The sequence below is a fragment of the Muntiacus reevesi genome, chromosome 2 (genome assembly GCF_963930625.1).
Source record: "Muntiacus reevesi chromosome 2, mMunRee1.1, whole genome shotgun sequence".
NCBI lineage: Eukaryota > Metazoa > Chordata > Mammalia > Artiodactyla > Cervidae > Muntiacus > Muntiacus reevesi.
The window spans coordinates 118,259,379-118,276,838 of NC_089250.1; the positions used below are offsets into that span (position 1 = coordinate 118,259,379).

The following is a 17,460-nucleotide window of genomic DNA, read 5'->3' on the forward strand; positions in this document are numbered from 1 at the left end:
TATTGTGAATTATGTTGTGACTAACACTGAAGTACAGACCGAGCTTCATGACAGTGCTTCAGTGTCCTTCAAATATATACCCAGAAGTGGGATTTCTGGGTCACATGATAGTTCTATTTTTAGTTTTTTGAAGAAACACTGTAGTTTTTCCATACTGGCTGTACCAAGTTATATTCCCACCAATACTGCACAAGTATTTTCTTTTCTCCAAATCCTTGCCAGCAATTTTTTAACCTGATTTTTTCTTTTTTGTGATAATAGCCATTTTAAGAGGTATGAGGTGATATCTTATTGTGGTTTTGAAGTGCCTTTCACTGATGATTAGGGATGTTGAGTATGCTTTCAAAGATAAAGTGTGTATTATAATCCTTGAGCAATAAATTAATACAGAAAGTCCTTAGGAATACTAACTCCAAACTAGTAAAACATATTAAGATGTCTATAAAATTAAGAAAATACACTGAAATATTATGATTGTATTAAGTGTGTTCATTATAGTATAATATTATTGTATTAAGTGTGTTTGAGAATTGTGAGAAAAGTCTTTGCTTTATCTATTATGATTCTACTATAGATACTTTTTAATCTAATAAACATGCATGGTAAAAATATATAAATATGCTTGCTGACTCTTCTCTAGATTCATTCCCATACAGACATCCATAAGTCAGACACCTCACCTCCCAGACATTCTGTGCTGTCATACCATTTTTCTTAATAAGCAAGTCCAGACTGCAATTGGAAGGATCATCCAATTCCCTGTTTCTGTGCCCTGATAGCATTGGGTCCATCCCACAAAACAAGGAAGGTTTGTCACAACACCAACATTCCCACCTCAGCATTTTATACACCCACCCCTGACTCTTCATCTCCTGTTCTATTCCTCCTGCTCCTGGGGCTGGGCTCATACCCTGGACGTCTCATCTGTTCTCTGCTGCCTAGCTTGTGTTGAAGGCTGTCACAGTTATGATATTTATCCACATGATAACACACGATGCTTAAACCTTTGTCTCTCATCAGTGATTCATGGGTTCCTGGGAGATGGTCATCTCCTACCTGAGTAGGATGACAGTTGCATAGATTGTTGTTAGTAACAATGGTTCTAAAGGTGTGGACATTATTCCTTCCAGGAACTTATTAGAAATATAAATTCTTGGGTATCACCCAAGCCTTCTGAATCAGAAACTCTGGGGGTGGTGACCAGCCATCTATGGTTTACTAAGCTCCCCAAGTGATCCTGGTGCATGCTAAAATTTGTGAACCACTGCTCATCTGGATCTTCCCTCTCACCTTTAACCTCTGTCATAAACTGACTTTAGAGTCTCAGAGGTTAGATTTCCATGGATATATATAATAAGTATATACAATATATTTGTATTTAATATTAAAAGCTTTTCTATATATAGCTTATGTGCCTGATAGAATTAATAATAACAACCAAGTAAATGAAATAGGGATTAAGAGTAAACAGCACTTTTCCCAATAAGGAAAATTAGATGAAACTGGAAACTATCCATACATAGCAAGCACTCAATAACCTTTGTAGAGGAGGAAGGGAAAGGGGACAGTACTTAAGAGTTTCCAAACAAAAGAAAAAACATGATCAACTCAAGTCTTTAGAGAATCACAAGAGAGCAACCTAGCAGTTTTGAGAAGCGTAGCTCTTTCTGGTTTTTAAAACTGAGAGATGTTCCTTTCCTTGGCCCTCGAAAGCATACTATCGAGTATGTAGCATTTTCCCCAGTTCCTATGTATATAAGCCATGAGGAGCCATTTTTTGTACCACCTCTCAGTTTAGCTGATGGCATAACTCCCAAAGCACATGTTAGGAAGTGCATCTCTTGAGGATGTTCTTGAGGGTTGTGTTCAAGGGTTCAGTCTGGTGTTTGTCTCGTTACCTGACTTAATCCAAAGATAAATTACAGAGTGTTTAGATCTAGTCTTTCTAAACATTTTAAACATACATCTTATCATCCAAGAAATTCAATCTTTAACTTTAGGGGTTGATGTTAAAAATGACACTTTATTTTCCAAATATAAAAGTGTTAGATCATATTAAGAGAAATGTGGTTCTACAAGTCAGGCATGCTCCCTGGTATCAGTCTGGCAATTTTCATTCCCTTTCCCCTTGGAGTATCACTGATCTGGAGGATGGAAGAAATAAGTATTTTTCAAGAAATTCTCCTTAAATATTATTTACAGTGGAGATGTTGATAAGGCTGGCCCCCAAGAATTTCAGGTAGAAGCTAGCTTATTGCTACATAAGGGCAGCTCCAGGGTTTTTACATCCAGTCATATCCAGGGCGGAGGTTTCCAGGCATGTCCATTCCAAGGACACTAACAGGCCCAGGCATCAAGAAAGAAAGGAGGAGAAGAGAAGGCCTATGCGTGATTTAAGTCACAAAGGGAAGGAGGACCTGGTCCCAGACAAAGGAAACCCAGATTGATGGTGTCCTGAATTTGTTTCCATTCTCAGCACTCCGGTGTGCCTCTTCCTTCCCCTCAATCTCAGCAAGATCTGGCAGAGTCTGTGGTTCTGACACTACCCAGAGCAAGCACGGGAGGGAGGGCAGAGAACACGGATGGACTTAGAAATACAAACTGTTAGAGGTGTCTTTTCTATCGAAAGGTGGGAGAGGAGCCCATGTCTGACCCAAAGCTCAGACTACTCCTAACTTCTCAGGATCAGAAGGTTGAATTGCCGGGTTTGACCGCGGTCAGGCGACAAATGTTGGTTCAGGAGGTCGGCTGTAGGTGGGTCACCCTGTTAGAGGCATCACAGGTTTGGATCCAGCAAAGGCCTGAGTCAGGGGGCAGAGAGGCAAGGTCAGTGGAAGGGGGCGGGTCCCGAGTGGGGGCGTAGCCTGGGAAAGGCTGGCGTGAGGGCGGGGGCGGTGCCAGAGGTGGGCCGAGGCTGGAGTCAGACGGCGGGGGCGGGCCCAGAGGCGGGGCCTAGCCACAGAAGGTTCGCGCCTGCGCATGGGGGTTCCGGGGGGCGGGGCTGCGCGCGCGCGGTACGCGGGCTCCGGAGGGCGGAGTCCAGGCAGGCGCCGGCCGAGGGAGGGGGCGCGGTGGCTTTGGAGTCCTGCGCTCCCTCAGGCCGTGGACGCGATGGTGGCTGCTGCGGGGCAGGCGGCGGGACCGGCGTGGATGTGATGGGTGGCCCCTTGCTTTACCTGCCGTCCTTGGGCCTGTAGGTCGCTGGGCGACCCATAGCCCGGCCGCGGCTGAGGAGGCAGCGCGACCTCCGCACGGTGAGAGCTGGGGTCGGGGCGAGAGCCTGGGAGCGAAGTCGGGGGCGGGAGACGAGGGGCGGCGAGCCCCCACGGCACCGCTGAGCAGGGGGCGCGGCCCTGGGCCCAGACCTGGGCTCTTGGGATAGGGCTGTGGCGTCTTCCGGCCTCCTGCCTTCCGGAGGACCCTCTGGAGCCCCCGCGAGCCGCCTGAGGCCGGGCAGCTGTGGAGCGGGGAGGCCAGACGCCCCTCGCCCCTGGGGCTGTGACAGGCGCATCGGGCGCCTTGGGCCGCTGGGGTTGCGGCCCTTCTCTCAGGAGAAATCAGGGGGAAGCTGAGATACCCAGTGATTTCAGAGTCAGGATGCTTGTGAGGGTTGATAGGGGAAAGTACCGGGGTGCCCCGAATGACTGTGGGTTTTTTTTTTTTTTTTCCTTTTTAAAATAACTGGACCCAAACAAAGACACACCCTAAAAACACATCTTGAGGAAAAACTTTGGTGGCCCACACCGTTGCATAGGTTCAGATTCTTCTCTTGTTTTTACACATCTGCTGTTTTTCTATATATATTTTTAATGCACCTTACTTTTTTTGTCAGGCAAAGGGAGAATGAATCCTTTGGGGGAGCGTTTGATAGCCAAGCTTGAGTTTGAATTTCAATAATTGCAAATTCATCTTTGTAGGCTATCCAGCCAATTAGGCTTGCTGTTCCTAGGCTAGGCCTGAGCAGTGTGGAAATTACTGATGCAGGGACTCTTTGCAGTGCCAGATTGAAGTGTGTATGTTTCACTCCCACTGGTAAAATAACTGGAAGGTAGCTTTTTCAAAATATTATTTTGAAAGACATTCCTTTTCACCCCCTCCAGCGTTTAAATATTAATCGAACCTATTAATTTTGCCATTTAAAAATTTTTCTTAAGTGTAATCTTTTAGACTAGTTTAAAGAGAGTTTGGTTGTGGCACTTCTTAACCTAAAGGAATTTAAGATACTTGCTTTCTGCAGAAGATAGTCACAAAAAACATGTTTTATCTGTAATTGATTTATACATTACAAGAATTTAAGCATTCCTCCCCGTTTCGCCTGAAGTCAGACGTTATTATTGTTTACCCCTTCATTTACTACTTAGTATATTTCGTAGTTTCTTGCTTGTTTTCTTTGGTGGTTCATCAACAATGATGTCAAATAATCTTTAGGTAACACACACACTTTATTGAACCTATTAGCTGTAATTCATACTCTTTTACTTCAGTGTTGTATTAATATGCCATAGTAACAAACTGCTGGAAGCCATCCTGAATAGCAGGAGCTCTCCATTTAACAAAAACATAAGACTATTTATTCTACCTTTCCTCACTCAGACCTATATTTTCTGTTTGACTCAACTTTGAATGGGGGAAGAAGGGGAGACTTATTAATTTCATGTTTAAAAATTCATCTTGTGACTGTTCATAATTTGTATTTGATAAAAGTCAGAGTCCTTCACAGTTTCTGGTACTTGTCTGTATTTCTGATTTCATCTTCTACCATTTTGCCTGCCCTCTCTGTACAAAGACTACTCAGAGTTTTCTGAAGATGTCCTCTTCCTTTGTGGTTTTTCCTCTATTGAGAATTTACCTGTTGCCTCTATTGAGAATTTTTCTCTAGTAACAACTTGCACTTCAATACCTGACCAAATTATCACCTCTGAATCTTGTCCAGACATCTTATCCCGCTTGTCTCCACTGATCCATTAGTACATTGTACATTCTGCAGTTAGTACTTGTCAATTGGTAGTTAATGATTTCTTAATGTGTCCACTAGACTTTTGGGCTTAAGGGAAGAGACATTTGCAACTCCTAACACATGCTGTTGTATGGCACAGGTGCTCACAAACGGTTGATTGAATGAATTTTTGAGGAATGCTCCTAATCTTGAATATAGTTTCTAGGCAAAGCATGTTAGCTACCTCTTTCCATGTTAGAAGAGATGACTGCACAAGGTACTTTAACATTTCTAAGAATAAAGTGAAATTTACTGTTGCTAGTTAGGAATGAAACCCTATTTATGAAAACCCTATTCATAAACCCTATTATGAAACCCTTTATAAAAAAAGCCAATATGTTTTATGATACAAGAATGACAAAGAATATGACCAGTAAGGATTGCTGCTTTTTAAATTTAGGCCTTTATTTTAAGACAAATTTGGCCAAGGTCATGCAGGTAGAACGGGACAGAACTGGGATACAATCCAGGTCTTTTGACCATCTTTGTCCTTGCCCCCAGTTTCTTCTTTCTAACTCTTGTTACAATCAGAGTAGGAGATTTTGAGAGGTTTGGACGTATTTAGTTAAGGGAGTCTATTCGTGGAATATTGTACTTGAAAGAATTAATAGATTATTTGGTTCAACTTTAAAATTTTCACTCATTAAACAACTAAAGCCCCAAAGGCCAAGAACCTTACTTGAGGTTACTTAGTTACTTGTATCCCATTTCTCCTGACATCATGCTTGTGTATTTTTTATTATTCCATGGTGCTCTAGGGGAAAATGAGAAAGTTACCAATTTTCAGAGGGAGAGCAAATCAGCTTCAACCTCCTTGACTGCTTAGCTGCCTGCCACTCTTAGGGTCTTAGAACCCTTGAGGCTAAGAAACATGATGATTCATTTGGGAATATAGGAGAAACCTAATCTCACTGTTCCATTTGTCTAGAGAGTTTTGGATTTCATTGCTTGACAGAGTGCCCTATAATAAGTGACTTCTGCTCACCATATGGAGACCCCACATAAAGTTATATTTTGATGGTAAAATAAGATTTAATAAAATAAGGTTGCAGCTGCCTAATAGCATGGTTAAAATTACATGTGTGGCTAGCTGTATGTGAGAAGAACTATCTGATTACACCTACATGATAGGTTTTTTGGGAAAGAAAAATTGGTTTTATGCCTTTGAAAACTTAGTTTTGAAATGTGTACTTAGTACAATAGGCCTGATCAATATCAGCAGGCTACTTAATGGTCAAGAAATTAAAAAAAAAAAATTAAAATAAAGTTTTTTCTCATTTATTTGTTATATATACATGATTTTGTACTGTAATCAAAGCATAGATATAGTGTTCAATATTTGCTTTTGTATTTAATGTTTTCTTATTGTTATGGTTTTTATGCATTTAAATTATTATACAGTGTTACAGTGAATTTATTTATAATAATTGGATATCTAAGCTGCTTCCCATTTTTCACAGGATGCAGTTAATTAACTTGTAGAGGTCCTCTGTTTTGCTTCTTACCTTTAGGCTAAAGTTCCAGGAAGAGGCTTATAAGGTCAAAAGGTGTGAAGGTTTTTGTCATCTTTGAAAAATATTGCCAGATTTATTTCTGAAGGTAGTATTTATCTACACTGCTTCCAGCAGCTTGGTTGACCAGTTTTATTTTTAGATTTTACAGGCTTTTGTTTTTAACTTTTTTTCCCCAAATAAGAGTATCTGGTGTCTAAGATCACTGTTCACAATAGAAAAGGAAGTGCAGTATTTTTCTCATTGTATTTTCTTCTTTGTAGGATTGATTGTCTTTTGCCTATAAGTTTACAGGAATCTTCTTACTAATTTTCATTAGCACTTAGCCTCATAAATATATTATTCTCTTGAAATATGTTTGTGATCCATTTTATTTTTGTTATTTTTATTGCTGTAGACTTTCAGTTGTTTTTTTTTTTTGACTTTCAGTTTTAAAATTATTAAAATCATTGACCTAAATTTTTTTGTGTGAGATTTCATCTTTTGATTGTGAGGTCTGAGAAAAATGTCATTCCACCATGTGATGCATATTTTTATTTTCTTAAGCTTGTAGAGTTTGTTTTGTTATATATATATATATATATATATATATATACATATATATATATATATATCTTTAACAGTAATATATGCAGTTGTAATTGCATTTAAGTTATGTGGATTTTATACTGAAGAGAATCATCACATTCTTATGAATATCTGAATTTCTGTTGCTAAACTACTGTCTTTTTTCTTCTTGAACTTGGATAGGAAACAAAATGAAGCTAATATAGTTATTTTTTTTAATGGATTTAAAAAAAAAAGTAAATTTAGATCAAAAATTTCATGAAAGCAATATTTGGTTAATTGAAATTTTTGTTGGTTCAGGATTAACTAGAAGATCATTTCTGATTTAACTTTTATTGTTAATCATTCTAAAATATATGAAAATAAAATTTTGGTTATCTTCTTCCTTTGGGAGTAAGACAGTCTAGATAGATGAGACAATCTTAGCATAATAGTTAATGTTGATTGCCGGTACTTTGCTGGCACTTGAATAGAACTTACTTAATTTTCATAATGATCCTAAGATGTGGGTTCTTTTCATATTTTCATTTTTGCAAATGAGAAAGAGAGGTAAGGTGACCTGCCAAAGGTAACACAGCTAGTAAGCATTGGAACTAGAACTGAAACAGTCAGCCTGCTTTTGAAGTTCTTTATTTGAAAAATATATTATTTTCCCTGCTAAGGATTTGAACTTTATCTTTCAGGTCCTGGAAGCATATTAGATGTTTGAAAGCAAGGGGATGATACAGGATGTTAAAACTTTTAGGGAGATGTCTGCTGTGTCATTGGATACATGTTGATATAGGTATGTTGACATATCGTGGATATATATTGAATTGTGTTTCTGATAGGAAGTAGTTGAAATAGGTCTAATGAGAAATGAAGCCTAAACTGTAAGTTGGAAGTCGAGATCAAGGGATATTATGGAAATATATGGAGCTTAGTAACTGATAAGAGAGTGGGAAGCTGGAGTGTTGATTTGGACGTTATCGAGTGGGGTAATGACAGATGACTGTGTGCTCACAGCACTTTGTTCTGTCTTGCTCATAGCACTGACTGAGATTTATTGTACCGAACTTAGTGACACATCTACCTCCCCTGTTGGGTTATGTACTAGTCAAGGACAGGAACTGAGTAGAAGGCATGAGCTAATACGGGAAGATGACAAGAAACTGAACTGGGGGTAGGAAACATGAAATCACCAAAATCAAAAAGTGGCTGGAGGAAGAGAAGCTCTAGAGAGTGAAAGCCGTCAGGGAGAAGGGGGAGAAGCCATCAGTGGAGGATTAAGTGTGTTAAGGAGAGGGAAGTGTTAGTACTGAAGTGAATACAGAATGCCATCTCCAGCTAGAAATGGTTTTGGTTTGTGTGCCCTTGTGTGATTTGCTGGTGGCCAGTGGCTCTATGGAATTAAATAGTCTTTCCTTTGTTTCTGACCTTTTCCCCTCCTCAGTACCTTTTTCAGAGTATGCTGCGTCCTCTTTATAGCTTCTGCCATCTGCTAGGGCCTGACTCAGCCTATAGAGAGCAACCAATCAGAATGGCCCTTTCTTTTTAAGTGAATTGACCAAGCAAGAGTATGATAGGTGTAGTATCTTGAGTTTTCAGTTCTTTTCTCCTGAGTTGGTTGCCTTGAATGCTTCCAGAATTACCTCTCTGACTTGGTTACTACCTCTGGTTGGTTGAGATTTGGAGTCATTTGGAAGCCAGAGAATTCTTAAAGCCTGCATCCATGGAAGATTTTCACATTTTCCACATCAATCAGAAAGTTAATTTGAAAATATTAAGATCATTTTTGAGGATTGTTGACCATCATTCTAAATAATTAAGAATCTGTGTTCTCTTGGTATAGTTCTATCATTATGTAAGGTGTGGGAACTTATTTTAAATTTCCGCGATCAGTTCCTAACTTATTTCATTTGTCTGTTTTTTGAAGAGTCACTTAGAAAAGGAATTTGTGCATGATGTCGTCTGCTGCCATTTGCTTCAGAGCATCCTTTCCTTCACTGCACTGTCCTTTCTCTTATCCTTCTGCCCAGTTTCTGTACTTGGTAAGTAGAATAGGAAGTGGAAAAGAGAAAAAATATGGGTAATTATTCCTCCCTCCCGCCTTTCCAGTTGTTACTCTTTTCCCTCTCCCATTGCTGCTCCCAGCTGTCCATTTTGGCATGATCTCCTGCCCCATCTCTTCAACTCTGTGTGTGGTAATGGGAGATTTAAGACAGCTCTTTAATTGAGGAATGCTGGATTTCTTAGGGTTTTGGTTCTTCTGTGATCTCTGTTTTGGTGTTATATTGAAGAGCCTAGGTGACATCTTATATCTTAACAGATGTTTCAATTCCCCAGCAATCTACTTCTCTTTAAAATGGAAAAAAATAAATGCAAGTCCTGTTTCTTTGAATCCCTCCCGCCTCCCTCCCCCCTCCCCCCACCCCCAACACAGACACCCGTCCTCCCCTATCAAGATGCCACAATCTTTTGATGATGGAGCCCCTAGTGGATACACTAGAGACAATGAAGATAGGCAGTCACCAGAAGCTACTTTGAATAGTTGTTGTCATTATATTAATGAGACTTGGTTGCAGCCTGAGTGCTTTGGGGAAATTTGAGAGCTTTCTCTGACCATTATGTCTTGGCAGCCAGTGTTAGGGTTGGGAGTTACAATTTTCTCAGAAGACCATAGCTCAGAAAAGCTGGGACTATTCATAAGAGCTGTTGAAGTGTATAGAATGGATCTGGTGATATTTTGATCTGAATTGATAGGCCAGCCTACAGGAAACATATCCAGGTGGTGTTTCCTTATAGGGAGGCAGGGATGGCCATTTCTTCTTCATTTATTTAAAAATTTTATCTCAGGCTTATTTTAAGATAGTGTGGACTTGTCAGCCCTTATTTATAATTGGCATCAGCTAGAGATGTAGATTTGGTTGTTTTTGTGGCTAGTTTTGCAGTTGATTTTTTTTTTTTTTTAATGATATGAGGATTTCTTCATGGTAAGGTTCCTCAGCCCAGACTTTGAGACCAGTTCCTGAATCTGGATTTTCTTCATTCATGCCATCTAGCCATTCAACAGATACCAGCTGGGTGCTTGCTAGTATTGTTGCAGTGAAGAAAACATATTTTCTGATCTTGTAGGAACTTACATTCTAGTAACAAAATATAGGAAGTATATATATAATATGTCAGTTACTTTTGTTGTTGTTGTTTAGTTGCTAAGTCATGTTTGACTCTTTTTGTGACCCCACGAACTGTAGCCTGCCAAGCTCCTCCATGCATGGGATTTTCTAGACAAGAATACTGGAGTGGATTGCCTTTTCCTTCTCCAGGGGATCTTCCTGACCTAGGGGTTGAACCTGAGTCTCCTGCATTGGCAGGTGGATTCTTTACCACTGAGCTACTAGGGAAGCCAATCAGCTACTATATTGCTGTGGAAAAAAGCAAAGCAAAATAAGGTGGAAAGAACATGCAGGGGGGGATGCTTCTGTTTTATATAAGGTGGCTAGAGGAGGCTGCATTGATGAGTGGTGAACAGAGATGTGGAAGAAGTGAGGTTGTGATTAATTTGTGCTTATATTAGGGGAGAGAATTTGAGGAAGATGAAATAGGAGCACAGTCTTTTGTCTGAAGCATGCTTGTCCTATTTGAGGAGTTGTAAGTAGATCCTTTTTTTTTTTTTTTGTACTGTGGTGAGGAACAGGGATGCCTGGTGTGCTGCAGTTTATGGGGTCGCAAAGAGTCAGGCATGACTTAGCGACTGAACAACAACCACAAGTAGATCATTGGAGGCATTGAGGGAAAGGACATGAAGGTGGAAGATGAGGTCAGAGAGGTGGGGGAGGGGCCAAAGGGATGGCAGTGGGTGTGCGAAATAGATCATATATGACGTTGTAGGCCCATAGAACTTATCAGTTTTTACCCTGGAAGTGGGAAGCTATTGGTTGACTTTGACTTGTTTTAAATAGACCTCTTCAACTGCTGTGTAGAGAATGTCAAAGGCGAGGCATAATCAGATAATTCAGCAGGCTCCTGCAGTAACCCCCAATGGGAGATGATGGTGATTTTAGGCAGGGTTGGGAGAAGTGCGCATGTTCTGTATACAGTACATTTTGAAGGTAGAGCCAACAGAATTTGGTGGTGGATTGGATGTGGGTTGTAGGTTTTGACCTGAAAACCTGAAAGAATGGCATTGCCATTTACTGGCATGGGGAAAACTGCAGGAGAAGCAGGTTTTAGGGGTAAGTAATAATGAGTTCAATTTTGGATTTGTTAGCAGTCCAAGTGGAGATAATGCCTAGACAGCTAGGTATACTTGAGTCTGGAGTTCAGGTCAGAGAAGTGGCTGGAGATAGAAGTTTCCTGTCATTGGCATAGAGGTAGTACTTAATACTGTTAAAACTGATTGAGATAATCTAGGGAGTGAGAGACTTCTCCACTGGAGAAGTCAAGAGAGTTTGCCTTGGGGTCCTGTAACGCTGTTGGAGAGGGACCTAGAGAGGGAGAGTTTGTGCTAGAGTTTAAAAAGGAGAGTGGATCACAAAGAGTCAGATATGGCTGAAGACTGAGGTGAGGAGGTGTGTGTGCATGGGCGCGCGCGCGCACACACACACGCACACAACACACACACACACACGCACACGCACACACCAATTTTATCCTAATCTGTGACCCTAAGATCTGTCATTATCATGCATATGTGTTTATGTATTGACCTATTTTTTCCCAAGTGAAGACAGTGGCTCGAGTGTCTCTTCCTTCCAGTTTGGTGAGTTTTCTTGTTCAAAACTGTAATTTTTGTATGTAGGTAGCAACATTTTTAATGAGTTACTAGGAATCTGTTAAGTTTTTTTTTTTTGGTTGTTATTTTGACCAGTTTTTCTTTGGTAATTTTTACTAATTATCATTCTCAGTAGTTTTGCACAGTGCTAGTCATGTGGTTTGTGTGTTAGTCATGTCTGACTCTTTGCAACTCCATGGACTATAACTCAGCAGGCTCCTCTGTCTGTGGGATTTTTCAGGCAAGAATACTGGAGTGGGTTGCCATTCCCTTCTCCAGGGGGATCTTCCCAATCTAGGAATTGAACCAAAGTCTCCTGCATTGCAGGTAGATTCTTTATTGTCTGCGCCACCAAGGAAGCCCTTAGCCATGTGATAGGTTCTGAATTTTGATTTGGTTTTCTCTGCCCTTGTAGTTTTATTATGAAGTACCTTAAAATTTTTTTTAAGTAATAAAAGCCTTTTAAAGTATAAGCGAAATACTTTTAAGGGAAAAACGCAGTGGCCACTCTTTCTCCTTTTTTTCTAACGTCTCTGGTTGCACTTGTACTGTAATTGTTTCTGTTTATTGAGTTATCTGAGATGAGTTCTGAAACTCATGTTGAAAGCCCATTTTACAGTTACAGCACTTTATGTACCTCTTTCTGTGGTTCACTTATGCTTGAGTAAGTAGTTGTCAATATTTAGTGCTGGAGCATTAATGCAGTCGTTTCTTAATCTTTAGTTTTCTTCCAGATTTTCTTTCCTTAGCCACTGATCCATGCTACTGACTTGGATTTCTGAAATAAGTTTTGTTATTGCTTAAAAATCTTCTGTGTCTCCGCCCTGTGTTTTTCTTTTTTTCCTTCTCCTACCTGCACTTGCACTCTGCTTTAGGGGTTGAGAGTGCTCCTTAGGGAGTTCTAATGCACATTTGAGGTTTCTTACCACTGGACGACAGGGTAAGGGTCAAATTCCTTATCAGCGTACAGAAAGTCCTTCATGAGCTGTGGCCCTCACCTCTGTCATGGTTCCATGAAGATGAGAAACTCTTTGACATCTCCATGCGTTTGCACATGCTATTTCTTATTTTTCCAGAATACTTTTCAACTTCGTAGCTCTGTCTTGTTAAGTGACTTCATCTTTTGAAAAGCTCAGCATAGACATCTCCTTTTCCAGGATGGCTTCTAGGTCTATTTTTATCATGTCTCCTCTCCCCATCCTCCATTATCTCTGTTCTGTTACGTGTGTTCCTTTACATTTTGCAGTTATTTTGTTGTAGTATTTGCTGTATGTTACTCTGCTTTTTGTCTGGTCTTCTTTGTTCTAATGCAAACTGATAGTCCCTCAATAAATTTTTGTTGAATGAATGATTGAATAAAGCAAGTAATTATTCAGTATTGACCCAGTTTAGATTGACCTATTTGGTTGGACTTTTCAGCTCAGTTCAGTCACTCAGTCATGTCCGACTCTTTGTGACCCTATGAACAACAGCACGCCAGGCCTCCCTGTCCATCACCAACTCCCGGAGTTCACCCAAACTCAGGTCCATTGAGTTGGTGATGCCGTCCAACCATCTCATCCTCTGTCGTCCTCTTTTCCTCCTGCCCTCAATCTTTCCCAGCATCAGGGTCTTTTCAGATGAGTCGGCTCTTCCCATCAGGTGGCCAAAGTATTGGAGTTTCAGCTTCAACATCAGTCCTTTCAATGAACACCCAGGACTGATCTCCTTTAGGATGGATTGGTTGGATCTCCTTGCAGTCCAAGGGACTCTCAAGAGTCCTCTCCAACACCACAGTTCAAAAGCATCAATTCTTTGGCTCTCAGCTTTCTTTATAGTCCAGCTCTTACATCCATACATGACTATTGGAAAAACCATAGCCTTCACTAGATGGACCTTTGTTGGCAAAGTAATGTCTCTGCTTTTAATATGCTGTCTAGATTGGTCATAACTTTCCTTCTAAGGAGTAAACGTCTTTTAATTTCATGGCTGTAGTCAACATCTGCAGTTACTTTGGAGCCCAAAGTAACTGTTTCCCCATCTATTTTCCATGAAGTGATGGGACTGGATGCCATGATCTTAGTTTTCTGAATGTTGAGCTTTAAGTCAACTTTTTCACTCTCCTCTTTCACTTTCATCAAGAGGCTCTTTAATTCTTCTTCACTTTCTGCCATAAGGGTGGTGTCATCTGCATATCTGTGGTTATTGATATTTCTCCTGGCATTCTTGATTCCAACTTGTGCTTCTTCCAGCCCAGCATTTCTCATGATGTACTCTGCATGTAAGTTAAATAAGCAGGGTGACAACATACAGCCTTGACGTACTCCTCTTCCTATTTGGAATCAGTCTGCTGTTCCATGCCCAGTTCTAACTGTTGCTTCCTGACCTGCACACAGATTTCCCAGGAGGCAGGTCAGGTGGTCTGGTATTCTCATGTCTTGAAGAATTTTCTACAGTTTATTGTGATCCATACAGTCAAAGGCTTTGGCATAGTCAATAAAGCAGAAATAGATGTTTTTCTGGAACTTTCTTGCTTTTTTGGTGATCCAGAAAATGTTGGCAATTTGATCTCTGGTTCCTCTGTCTTTTCTAAAACCAGCTTGAACATCTGGAATTTCACGGTTCACGTATTGCTGAAGCCTGGCTTGGAGAATTTTGAGCATTACTTTACTAGCGTGTGAGGTGAGTGCAATTGTGCGGTAGTTTGAGCATTCTTTGGCATTTCCTTTCTTTGGGATTGGACATCAGTTTAATTTTTACAGGCTATGGCAATAAACAATTCAGACAGCATTGTTAAAGCCAAAGACTCACCCTCATAGTATCTTAGGAAATGGACATTTTGTTAAATATTTGTTCTTATGAGCAAATAATAAGATTTGTTGATGATTTCATTATGTAGCTCAAATTTCTCTTGTTTGAATATCAGAATGTAGCTGACTTGCAGAATACAAGTTTGAACTGCTTGTCCACTTATGTGTGGAATGTTTTCAAAAGTAGATACTATAGTATGGTACCATCTTAGTTGGTAACATCTACAGATTCAGAGGGACCAACTACAGGGAAAGTTGACTATAAATTGTACTTGATTTTTAGCTGCATGGAGGTTGGCACGCTTAGCCCCTGTGGTTTCATTTTTTTCTCTTTGATGTTTCTGTTTGGATGTTGTCCTCAGACACCTCTCATCTGAACCATATCTTAAACTCATTCCCTAAACTTTATCTTGACTTCTCCATTAGTGTTTTCTATATTACCATCTTGTAGTCACTTAGGTTTCTCTGTGCTAACTTTGAGTCATCCTTCTATATCTTGTTATTACTGAGTTCTTTTGTAATTTAACAAAATTTTTTTGGCCACTTCCTGTGTTCCTGTTCTGTTCTAATCGTGAGAGGCCTAATAAGAGAGGGTCCCAGTCCACAAATGATTATGATGCAATGTGATGGGTATAATAATTTAGTAATAGTGGAATATCTAGGGCACCCTGGGATTAGAGAATATCTCTCTTTCATGTATCTCTTTAATTCTTATTTTGTCTACTGCCAGCATCTTTCAGGCCCTCATTATTAACGTTTAGATAATTTTAAGACTGCTTAATAGCTTGTAACTCTCTCGTCATTCCAGTTCATCATGAAATTTGTCACCAGGCTAGTTGTTTCAAAAAGAAAAAAAAGCGCTACTTGTCTTTCTTTTTTCTCACAAAAAAAAATCTAAAATAGAATAAAATCTGGAATGCAAAGTCTTTGGCCCAGACTTCCTTTCTTGTCTTCTGCTATATGAACCTTTCATTCCAGCAAAACTCTCCCACATTCTGTTCCAAATTCACTTTGCACTCTTCCTTTTTTGTTTCCTCCTCCCAACAATGTTTTTTTTTTTTTTTTCTCTCTTGCTCCTTCTACTTATTGAGATTGTATCTATCCTTGGACATAATTACTAATTGTTAAATCCTGTGTGAACTGTTTAAATGATCATGCCCATATTCTTGACACTCTCTTTTTCTTGGCTTCCGTGATATCACACTCTCCTGGTTTTCTTACCTCTCTTTCTCAGCTGTCATTACTAACTGCTGTCCCTTAATGTTCATGTTTTCTAAGGTTTCAGCCTGACCTCTTTTTTTCTTCATTGTTATACTTTCTTGAACACACATTATTTTTTGTTGTCTCATATGTGTTCATTTATTCACCCTGGTTTCTCTCTTGAGCACTCCAGTCCTTAAGTTTGCTGTTTAGAATGTCCACCTGATTGTTCAGCAGAAAATCTGAAACTTAAAACATTAAAAATTTGTACATGGTCTTCTCCGGACTCATGTATTTACTTCATTTCCTGACTTGACTAGTGATGTTGCCAGTCACTCAGTTACCCAAGTTATAAACCTGAGAATCATCTTGACTTCTGTTCATTTTCCTGTGGCTGTCAAGTTCTGCTGATGGAGCTTTTCCTTCTCCATTCCCCTGACTGTTTCCTTGGGCCAGGTTCTAATATTCTGAGTAGACCATTGTAAAAAGCCCTTTTGAAAGTGATTCTTCTCCTTGTGTCCTGGATATTCTGCAGGAAATGAATGTTGGTTGTATCCAACAGGAATGTCAAAGGCAAAATCATTTTGAATCTGCCATCCTAGAATAGCACTTGAACCAAGGACTAAACATTGTGTATTCATTAAAGGTCTTTTTCCTAAATATCTCTGTTAGGTGACATTGTTATATGCTTTTTACAAGAAATTTGCTTAAGGGTTAATAATATAATCTGTAAGGATTAATGGGAAAAAGCAAGAAAAGATACATGGATAAGTGCCAGATATAACTTATAGGACAGTTTCTTAATGAGGTAGGAAAAGAGATTAAAAGTTTGAAAGTAATACTTGCTGCTCTGTGTCCAAATGCCAGTTAAAGAACAATTGAGTTTAGGAAGATCTTGAGGCTGTGAATAAATGAAAATAGGAGCTTTAGTGTGGAGAATTGTAAGCTAATATATTTGAGTAGTACTTTGAAGAGATGCTGTTTAACTGTCAGTTAATACCCAGAAGAGACTGCTGATATCATTGCTGCGTGTTCCTGGAAGATGCTGGCCTAATGTGCTGATGCTGCAGATAGGATAACATAACCAGTATACCTCTACATCCTTTAATATGATTCACAAGCACAAGTTGTTTAGTATTGAATCATCATTTTCTGAACCCAGATATAGCCATAGAAGAGCTCTTTAGTTTCCTGAACTTTTTCTTGATTTGCTAACAGATTTTGTAAAATTTTATGGTATTTGTCTTGCTTGTAACATTTAAAGAATTCCACATTTGCAGAAGAAAGTATTTTAAAATGTGAATCCTTTATATTCTGGATGCTTTAGCATATATTTCAAAATAATTGAATTTTACATGTTGGTGAATATTTTGCAAAAATATTAAGTATATTTTTATTAGCCTTTGCTGTTGCTCCATTGTTGATCTTTATTTACTTTTTGGATAAATTTAGGGTTTGTGAGGCTGGCAGTAGATTCTCACTTGAAACTTATGTTGGAAAGTCTTTGAGCATCTGTAATGTAGCATTTTGACATTTAGAGTGGGGTGTGTGTATCATTTTGACTTATATTGTTCTGCCTAGAGGGTACCCTTGTGGAGGAAGTAAAAAAGAAAGGTAAAAAGTCTTCAGAGAGAGTCCCTAAGA

General features: G+C 39.5%; 1 protein-coding gene across 4 annotated transcripts in view; it reads left to right on the forward strand.

Annotated features, from left to right (window-relative positions):
• Positions 1-3,052: 3,052 nt before the first annotated feature.
• The window catches only part of CCSER2 (coiled-coil serine rich protein 2), a 166,993-nt gene continuing 152,585 nt past the window's right edge, over positions 3,053-17,460 (forward strand). For all 4 annotated transcript variants that reach the window (XR_010661532.1, XM_065922727.1, XM_065922728.1 and 1 more), the window contains exon 1: positions 3,053-3,254. The gene's annotated coding sequence lies outside the window, so the exon portion shown is untranslated. The remainder of the gene's footprint in view (positions 3,255-17,460) is intronic.